Source organism: Myotis brandtii, unplaced genomic scaffold (genome assembly GCF_000412655.1).
Source record: "Myotis brandtii unplaced genomic scaffold, ASM41265v1 scaffold436, whole genome shotgun sequence".
NCBI classification, from domain to species: domain Eukaryota; kingdom Metazoa; phylum Chordata; class Mammalia; order Chiroptera; family Vespertilionidae; genus Myotis; species Myotis brandtii.
Window position 1 is genome coordinate 2,891,120 of NW_005366679.1, and position 10,928 is coordinate 2,902,047.

Consider the following 10,928-nt stretch of genomic DNA (forward strand, 5'->3'; position numbering starts at 1 on the left):
TGTAGCTTCATCACTTGTCACAAATGTACCACTCTGTGAGGGATGTTGATAATGGAGGAGGCTATGTATGAGTGGAAATGGGGGGGGGGGGGGGGGGGAGCAGTTAATAATAATTATTCTCTGTACTTTCTGCTCAATTGTGCTGTGAACCTAAAACTGCTTTTTTCCTCTAAAACTTCTTTTTCAAAAAGGTCTACTTTTAAAAATCTGTGCGTTTCAAAATATGTAAATTTTATTTCATTAAAAAAGGAATTGTAAAAAAAATACTTGCATGGGTGTTGGGGTGGTGGTTTGATAAATTAATGGCAGATTATTACACTGACTGGGTAGCTCAGTTAGAGCATCATCCAGATACAGCAAGGTGTGAGTTCTATTCCTGGTCAGGGTACATATAAGAATCAAACAAAGATGCATAAATAAGTAGAACAACAAATCAATGTTTCTCTTGCTCTCTCTCCCATCCTCCCCTTCTAAAAAAAAAAAAAAAAAGGAAAGAAAAGCAGATCATGAATGATTATTGATGTTTGCTGATATTGGGAGTTCATTATACCACTAGAGGCCCCGTGCATGAATTCGTGCTTGGGTGGGATCAGGCAGGCAGGTGAGCTGTTAGGGGCAATCAAGCACGCACGTGAGTGGTTAGGGGCGATCAAGCAGTCAGGCAGAGGGGTTGGGGCGATCAGGCAGGCAGGTGAGTGGTTAGTGGTGATCAGGCATGCAGGCAGGCAAGCGGTTAGGAGCCAGTGGTCCCAGATTTCGAGAGGGATGTCTGACTGCCAGTTTAGGCCCGACCCCTAAACTGGCCTAAACTGGCAGTCGGACATTCCCCAAGGGGTCCCGGATTGTGAGAGGGTGCAGGCCAGGCTGAGGGACCCCCCGCCCCCATGCATGAATTTCATGCACCGGGCCACTAGTGAAAAATAAGAACAAAACAAAACAAATAAAAAATAAATTGGTCAACAGCCATTTTTAGTTCTGTTATTCAACCTGTTTCAGAAAACAAAAACAAAACTGAACTACAAAAAAATAGAATTTTACTGGAAGGATATTGCTGGATTCCCAGAATCAGTGGAAGGCTAGGAGACCTGGCTTAGCAAAATCACAGAAACCAATGCAGCTCAAGGCTTGATATCAGAAGTTACAACTATGAATTTACAGGAAACTTTCCCCAAAAGTGCTCCACTGCCACGTCTGTGATCTTTGAGCTTTATGATTTTCCTTGGGCTGTATTACAAAAATTAATACCACCATCTAGTGGCCCCTTCCTAAATCTATGTGTGTTTGTGTATTTCTTGACTGGGTTTCCAGTTCACTATCATCTGAATTATATCTTCTATATATTCCTCAGAATTTTTAATTGATTTGGTGGTGGTGGGGGGGGGGTCAGGTTTATTGAAGTATAATTTACATACAAGTAAAATTGTACACTAAGTAAAATTTTAGTGTATAGTTCTATGAGTTTTGACAAATAAATGAAAAACCACCGCCACAATCAAGGTATGGAAGTTTCATTAGTCCAAACAATGCCCTTGTATTCCTTTGAAGTCAATCTCTCCACCCATCCTCCAGTCCCTGGCAACCATTGATTTGTTTTTTCCCCCTATAGTTTTGCCTTTTCTGAAATGTTATATAAATGAAATCATACACTGTGTAACCTTTTGAGTCTGGCTTCTTTCAATGAGCATAATACATTGGGATTTATCCACGTTGTCACCTGATTGTTAATTCTCCCCCTCTACCACTGATGCCCCCACTTCTGTTTTTGTTTTCTCTCCCTTGGAATTCTGAGCTGACATATAGGCAATCTTGTTATCCTGAAACTGTGGTAATGAAGAGGCCATATAGAGGCAGAGATGTCAGATGGGCCGTAGCTTTTGCAACCTCAGCTGCTTGAGTCTCCCAGTTCAGGTGTCAGAGATGTGAAGTAGGAAAGCCTTCAGATGATTCTTGCTTCCAGCCTTTGAGCCACTCTAGCTGAGGCCTAGTAGAGTCGGGCCCTGGGCTATAGCACATCTACATTAGGGCAGAAAAGAGCTGCCCCTTGTCCAAACTATAGTAAAATAAAGCGTCGTTTTAAGCCAGTAGGTTTTAGGGTGTTTGCTACAAAGAAATAGATAACTGGAACAAATACAGGCCTGTTATTTTCTGGAATGTGCCTCCATTTGGGTTTGCCTGATGTCTGCTTACAATCAGGTTACACATTTTAGGCAAGCACTGAAGTAATACTGTGTTCATCTCACTGTATTCATCAGATGACTCATGATGCTAATTTGTTCCACTGCTGTTGATGTTAACTTTGATCACTAGAATAAGGAGGTATCTTCAGGTTTCTTCACTGTAAAGTTACTCTTTTTCCTTGAATAATTAATGGTTATTTTGTAGGGAGAGACTTTGGGACAATGTAAATAAAACCTCTTCTTGATCCAGCTTTCATTGATGAACTTTACCATCCATTAATGTTTCTTGTCTAAATTTATTATTATTTCTTTGATGGTTGCAAAATGATTTTCTAATTCAATTGTTCCTTTGACTCTTATTAGTTGATATTCTATGATAAGGAGTTTCTCCCCATTTAATCATTCATTTCTTTCTTTATATAGTTACTAGAGTCCCAGTGCATAAAAATTCATGCCCTCAGGGGGGTCCTTCAGCCCAGCCTGTGCCCTCTCACAGTCCAGGACCCCTTAGGGGATGTCCACCTGCCGGCTTAGGCCTGCTCCCCGGGGGATCAGGCCTAAACTGGCAGTCAGACATCCCCCTGGCAGCCCGGGAGCCCTTGGAGGATGTCCAACTGAAGACAGGGAGCAGGCCTAAGCCACAGTCGGATATCCTTAGTGCTGCCTAGGAGGAGGGAGAGACTGCAGCCACTGACACTGTGCTCGCAGCCATCAGCCCGGCTTGTGGATGAGCGGAGCTCCCCCTGTGGGAATGCACTGACCACCAGGGGGTAGCTCCTGCATTGAACATCTGCCCCCTGGTGGTCAGTGCGCATCATAGCGACTGATCGTTCCTGGTGGTTCCCCCATTAGGGTCAATTTGCATGTTATCCTTTTATCATATAGGATACAATGATGGATTCCTAACTGAATCAGCAGCTATAATCTGTTTACCATCACTTTTCTTTCGGATTAAAACATTTTATTTCATTGATAAAGGAGGCTTCCCATAGGTTGTACTTTTATTGTTGATGAAACTGGTCTCTTTTATAGCTGAATGTCTTCAAAGGTCATCATCTCCCAGGAGGAAGCAGAAGCCTGAAGACTAAGGCTGTAAAGGAGGGACCAGATGTGATTTTAGGTGCTAATGCCAGAGGAGAAATGCCTGTGAGTACCTTTATTAGTATCATTGTTCTTTTTTTTTAAAAAAAAATATATATTTTATTGATTTTTTACAGAGAGGAAGGGAGAAGGACAGAGAGTTAGAAACATTGATGAGAGAAAGCATCGATCAGCTGCCTCCTGCACACTGCCCACTGGGGATGTGCCCGCAACCAAGGTACATGCCCTTGACCAGAATCAAACCTGGGACCCTTTAGTCCCCAGGCCGATGCTCTATCCAGTGAGCCAAACCAGCTAGGGCTCATTGTTGTTCTTGTTAGGGCTCCAGTTACAAAGTTTTGGTTACAACCTAATAAAGGACTTGTATCCAGAATATATAAAGAACTCTTATAACTCAATAATAAAACAACCCAGTAAAAATGAGCAAAATATTTGAAGAGACATCTCAGCAGAGATATAGATCACATACAAGTACATGAAAGGATCATCATTAGTCAACATCAGTGAGATACCATCACACACCTGCTTAAAGGCTACAATGAAGATTGAAGATATCTGTTGGCAAGGAGGTGGAGCACCTGAAACTCTCATACCCTGCTGGTGGGAATACAAACTGACTCAGCCCCTTTGGAATACAGTTTGGTATTTTCTTATGAAATTGTGTGTATGTGTGTGTGTGTGTGTGTATGCGCGCACGCGCGCACCATCACGATCTGTCCCACATTTGGCCAGTAAAAGTCCTCTCAAACTGACTCCTGTGTCCCTCTGACATGTCCCCATTATTCTTGGGTACTTCTTTACTTTCTGGCACACACAAACACACACAAAATGTTTCTGGTCATTTATCCTTGCCTCAGTCTTAAATCAGCCATTTCTCCAAAAAGCCCTGGTTCCTATTGCTGGAGAATGGTATTTAAAAACCAGTATCTGGGTGCTATGTTTGCTCATTGCTACTGGGATGATACTGCAGCCAGGGCTTTCCGTGGACAGAGACAAGTGAACAGGTAAATACAGTGGAGGGTGGTGAGTACTAGTGAAGGGAAAAGGGTTATGGGAGCACAAAAGAGAAAGATACATCTATCCCAAGACTGCAGAGTTGTGGGGGGGTGGGGGGGGACAGAACTATTCTAGACAGAAGATATTTAGGTTCAAAGGGCCCAAAACAGGAGAGAACATTTCATGTTTAAGGAAATAAAGCAGTTTAATATAGCTGTAGAGTACAGTGAGGGGAAAGTGGTAAAAGATCGGGCTACAAGATAAAAAGGGGCTGACCAAATCTCCAAGTACCAAGCAAGCAATGATAGAACTTAGTTTATCCTGATAGCAATGGGAAGCCATTAGTAAGGGATACATGATTACATTTTATTTTTGAGCAGTTGTTTACAAATTTTAAAAAAAACTCACATACCATCCTAAAAGGATTTTGAAACACTATGTACTTCCACATTTTAAGTTGACATCTAATATTTTTCATACATTTAAAAGTTATTTTTTTGTTAATGGGAGGTTTAAAATAGTAAACATTTTGAAAGATGAAATGAGATGACTACAGATTACACCTGAAATAAATATTCAATGATATGATGCACACAAAATCTGGAATTATCTATCTATGGATTTTATCAATTGTTTCTTTAAAAATGTGTTAGTCCCAGAAACCTCACAATTACATTTACAAGAATCAGCATCACTATCCTGTGTTGCCTAAGTTGTTCTGAATTCAGGGCAATTTTTACCCTGAATAAAAATATGTATAAGAAAGGAAGATTTTACATGTTTAAGATGCTTTAACTAATCATTAAATGAAGTTCTTTGATTTCTACTTTACCCAGAGATAGTGTAACAGGAACTGAATTTACCTTTCTGCCTGTAACAACCAAAAACTTCAGAGAAAATATATAAAATAATGGTTATAGAATACTGGATATCAAGCTTCAACGTGCAGTGACTCCTGAAAGACAGGAAACAAAAGAAATGAGCCATTCAATTGTCTCAGCCTACTATCTTGAGAATCTCCAGGTTATATACATAAACCTAACCATATCAATAATCACATTAAATTTGAATGATCTTAACACTCCAATTAAAAGACAGAAATTGACAAAAGACAGATCAGACAAAAAAGCAAGACCCAGTTATTTGCTGCCTACAAGAAACACTTTAAACATAAAGATACAAACAGTTTGAAGAGTTGCAAAAAATATATCATGCCAAGAACCAGCCAAGAAATCAGGTATGCTATTTTAATATTGGACAAAGAAATTGTTAGAGTAAAAAATGTTACTGTTATAGGGCCAACCCAGAGTGGGTCTGCCTCAGACTGGCCTGTAGTGTGTAAGTTCTTGAATCTGTGTAGGAAAGATCCTATATAATAAAAGTCTAATATGCTAAGTGTCTGGTCGTCCATTCAACCAATCAAAGTGTAATATGCTAATGATATGCTAAGGCTGCTCAACCACTCACTATGATGTGCACTGACCACCAGGTGGCAGACACTCCAACTGGTAGGTTAGCTTGCTGCTGGGGTCTGGCCGATTGGGACTGAGCAAGATGGGCCGGACACGCCCTGGAGCCCTCCCATGGTCCCTCCCCGGCTGGCCAACCTCCCTCATCCCTCCCCAGCCCCGATCATGCACCAGTGAGGTCCCTCGACCTGGCCTGTGCCCTCTCGCAATCCGGGCACGAATTTCGTACCGGGCCTCTAGTTTCACAATAAGATTCCAGGTGATTTTGAGAGTACACTTATTAAAGCTGGGGACAGTGAAACAAAAGAAGGACTTAGGGTAGAAGAAGCAACAAGAGAGAGCCCATGGAGTGTTCTGCTTTGGCTCCTTAGAAACATAATAGTAAAAATGTGAACCAAGGCAGAGCTGCTTTTATCTCACTGGAAAGTCAGAGAAAAAGAGGGCCTTGGAGACAGGATCAGGAGGTAAGCCTGGGATGAGCTGCTACTGTCCACTGCTCTCCAGATTGTAAGTCTCCTGGGGATCCTTGGAGTTTAGAAGGAAGTAAAAAGTTCATGCTAGAGAAGGGGCATGGGATTTCTCTAGAGCGAGCCTGCACCGGATCTTTGTCTTGATGGTTTTTATCTTTCTTCGGAGGGCAAGAATTTTAGGGGAGGGTTTTAATTGAATATTCATTAGCTTTCCAGGTGTGTTTTTAATATGCTGACGCATCAATATGCTGAGCATATAGGGGAGTTTGGGATTATTCTTTAGTCTGCTTTACTGTTTGACTTTTATTTTCGGTCTTTCTGGCTTTACTGTGGTTTTTGTTATTTGTTCCCCTGACTTCCACTGTCCTTGAGTTTGGCTGGCACAAATGGCATTAATTGGGTCTCTGTTCTCTATTTTCCCTGACCAGGATGATTGAAATTATATGTTCTCTGGTTAGGGAGGACAGGTATAAACCATTTGCTCTCAAGTATCCTTGATTAGGGAAGATAAGGTCTTGCCATTCACTAGCTGGCTGTAATTTATTCAAATTGTTTGGCCTTGTTTAATTTTCTTGTCTCAGTTTCCCCATTCTACTTGCCCAGGAATTTTCCTAGCTTCTTACTATCCTTCCACATTACCAGGAATAAAGAATGTCATTTCATAATTATAAAGTGATCTATAACAATTCTAACATTTATGACCCTATTAACAGAGCTTCAAAATAGATGAAGCAAAACTGATAGACCTATAAGGAGAAATGATAAAATCACAATTATAGTGATTCTCCCAATTCCTGATAAACCACTGAACAGAAAATCAGCAAGAATATAATAGTCTTGAACAATACTATCAACCACCTTAACCTATATGCCCGTATAGAACACTCCACAAAACAATGGCAGAACATTCACTGAGGTAGACTATATTCTAAGCCATAAAAAGAAATCTTAATAAATGTAAAAGAAATTAAGTCATACACAATATTTTCTCTGACCAAAATGGAATTAAATTAGAAACCAATAACAGAAAGTTCTCTGGAAAATCTTCAAATATTTTTAAATTAAATAACATGCTTTCAGATAACCCATAGATCAAAAAAGAAATTTAAAAAAATTTAGACACTATTTAGAAATGAATGGAAATGATATATAAGAATTTCTGGGATATTACTAAAGCACTGCTTAGTGATAAATATATAGAGGTAAATACCTATAACAGTAAAGAAGAAGGTCTCAAATCAATGATCTGAGATTCCAACTTAAACTAGGAAAAGAGCAAATTAAAGCAAGCAGAAGAAGGGGCATAATAAAGATGAAAATAGAAATTAATGTAATAGAAATCAGAAAAACAATAGAGAAAATAAGTGAAACTAAGAGTTTTTTAAAAAATATATTTTATTGATTTTTTACAGAGAGGAAGGGAGAGAGGTAGAGAGTTAGAAACATCAATGAGAGAGAAACATCGATCAGCTGCCACCTGCACATCTCCCACTGGGGATGTGCCCGCAACCCAGGTACATGCCCTTGACCAGAATCGAGCCCGGGACCCTTGAGTCCGCAGGCCGACGCTCTATGCACTGAGCCAAACCGGTTTCGGCTAAGAGCTTTTTTTTGAGAATCAATAAAATTGGTAAACTTCTGGCCATACTGATGAGAAAAAAATAGAGAAAACACAAATTACCAATATCAGGAACAAGGAAGTTGACATCACTACAGATTGTATATATTTAAGAGATAAAAAGCAAATATTATGAATTACATTATGCCTATGAATTTGACAACTTAGATGAAACTGAAATTCCTTAAAAGACACAAATTGCCAAAGCTAAAAAAAAAGATATCCTAAAGAACACATATGTATATACATACACATATATAAAGAGCTGTATATCTATTTTTAAAAGTGGAATTTGTTGTTAAAAACCTTATTACAGCCCAGCCAGCATGGCTCAGAGATTGAGCATCAACCTATGAATTAGGAGGTCACGGTTGGATTCTCAGTCAGGGCACATGTCCGGGGTTGCAGGCTTGATCCCCAATGTGGAGCGTGCAGGAGGCAGCCAATCAATGACCCTCTCTCTCATCATTGATGTTTCTTTCTCTCTCCATTCCTCTCTGAAATCAATATATATATATATATCCTTATTACAAAGAAAACTTCAGGCTCAGATAGCCTTATTGGTGAAGTCTACCAAAAATTTAAGGAACTCTTCTAGAAATAATTCTACAAAAACTCTCAACCTTATTCTTTGAGGCCAGCATTACCCAGATACCAAAACTAATTAAAAATATTACAATACAACTACAAACTGATATTCCTCATGAACATAGATGCAAAAATTCAAAATCAAAATTTTAACAAATCCAATATATACTTTAAATTTATCCCAAGAATGCAGGGCTGATTTAACATTTCAAAATCAATCTAATTTACCACAATAATTTGAAAAAATAAAAACCATATGATTATCTCAATAGACACAGAGAAAGTATTCTACAATATTCATTCATGATAAAAATTCTAAGCAAAATTGGAATAAAAGGGAACTTTCTAAATTTGACAAAGGGCATCTATGAAAACCTGTAGTTTATGGGTGAAAGACTAAATTCTTCCTTCTAATATCACAGTGCCAGTGAGATTTGGCACAGAAATTTGGGAACTTCTGTTTTGGACTTGTTGAGTTTGGGGTCAAATATGCCTGGGGATGTGTAAAGTAATATGGATCTGGAGCTCAGGAGAGAGCTTTCAAAACATAGAGTCTTGCCCTAACTGGTTTGGCTCAGTGGACAGAGCATCAGCCTGCGGACTGACGGGTACCAGGTTCGATTCCGGTCAAGGGCATGTACTTTGGTTGCGGACACATCCCCAGTAAGGAGTGTGCAGGAGGCAGCTGATCGATGTTTCTCTGTCATCGATGTTTCTAACTCTATCCCTCTCCCTTCCTCTCTCTAAAAAATCAATAAAATATATATTTTTTAAAAAAACATAGAGTCTATTAAGGGTATTTTTAAGCATGTCTATATTTTTAAACAAGTGCCCTAGGGAAACAGGTGAAGAGAAAGATGAGAAAAGGCTTAGGAATGAAAATCCTGAAGAAACCAACACTTTAGCCTTCTCCTGTAGGACAGATATAGGAAGGGCAAGAAAAGGTTACCAAGAACAATCCCAGAAGTGAAAAGGCACCTCTACGCTGTATTGTAAGGAAAATCCAGTTTCAAGAAAGAGGAAGGGGGTCAATGAAGTCAAAGGTGCAGAAGGAGAACATAAGATATTAGGATTCTGGTACATGTCAAAATTCTTAGCCATAAACATAAGTGGCCACTAGACTATATTGGTTATTATTGGTTACTACACTGTTGTCTGGATTATTCATACAGACCTACCAAGAGAATCCAGTATCTATGGCCTTAGAAAGTTCAAGTATCCATTTTTTTTCCCAGCTTAAAAATGGGTAAGTGAAATGCTTTTGTTGAGTCAGAGGCCCACTAGAGTTTTGGGCTTTTTGTTGTTGTAAATATTGTACTGTTAAACTTTCCCAGATCAGGTACCCATTATCCTACACGGAGAGCAAAGAGGCACATTATCTCCCTGAGCCTCAAGTTCCTCATTAGTTAGAAAGTGGATAAGAACATCAATCCTACGTCAGTAATTTCATGGGGTGGTTAGAATGAAATGCGTTTCTGGAAGTCAGGGTTGTCTCACTTTGGCTCCTTAATACCTGCACTAGAGCCTGACATAGCATGAGCTCAGCAAATTTGGTTTTCTATAACTGAATTCCTTTTCAAAAGCTTTGCTGGTGAAGGCCTGGGCCTGGGACCGGGGCAGGGTGGAGAGGTCAAGGGGGAAAAAGGGGACATATGTAATACTTTCAATAATAAAGAAAAAAAAAAGGTTTGCTAACTGGAAGCCGTTCCAAATGTGTGTTTTAAATTTTGTTTTATTGCTTAAAGTATTACAAAGAGTATTACATATGTCTCCTCCCCCCCCTTGACCTTCCCCCAGGTTCCCCTACCCCCCAGTGTCTTGTGTCCATTGGTTATGCTTATATGCATGCATACAAGTCCTTCGGTTGATCTCTTACCCACCCCCTTCCCCAACCCTCCCTGCCTTCCCGCTGGAGTTTGACAGTCTGTTCAATGCTGCTCTGCCTCTGTATCTATTTTTGTTCATCAGTTTATAAATGGTCTTTATTATCCATAAATGAATGAGATCATGTGGTAGCAAATGTTTTTATTTATTACCCAACCCGAAGTTAGCCTCTCAGGTGACCAAATTCATAACAATATCTTATCCTGACGGTGTCAGAGTAGTTGGAAGGTCTGCCACCCGTTCTCCACAAGCAATCAGAATAAAAACATTGTTTGCTGTGCAAACTGAGTTCACGACTAGTCCCCTGGCCCAGCCGCTCCTAAACCTCTTCCCTTTTGTAATTCTACCCCGTTGTGGAACTTTTGAGGGACGTAAGTGATCCAATCACACTTTGACATCCCTTGAGAGGTCACCACGAAAACTCCTCGGAGCAGCCCTGGCCTCCTTCAGGTTCCCAAACCTGCGATGAGGTCGCGCACCCGGGCCCACCTCTCTAATCTCCAACTCATCGGCGCCAGCGTCTCGCATTGGTCCGAGGCTGCAGGGAGGCGGGAGAACAGTAAGGTGGCGGCGGCTTGGGTTTTGCTTGGGGGCGGGCCTTTACGGCGGGGGTGGAGCGGGGCGC

At 40.3% G+C, this 10,928-nt stretch overlaps 1 long non-coding RNA gene across 1 annotated transcript; it reads right to left on the reverse strand.

Annotated features, from left to right (window-relative positions):
• Positions 1-3,175: 3,175 nt before the first annotated feature.
• On the reverse strand, positions 3,176-10,922 carry LOC102261988. The gene is made up of 3 exons (XR_314062.2): positions 10,793-10,922; positions 5,138-5,229; positions 3,176-3,267 (listed from the first exon to the last, which is right to left on the reverse strand). It is a non-coding gene; the product is annotated as an uncharacterized LOC102261988 (long non-coding RNA).
• Positions 10,923-10,928: the final 6 nt, after the last annotated feature.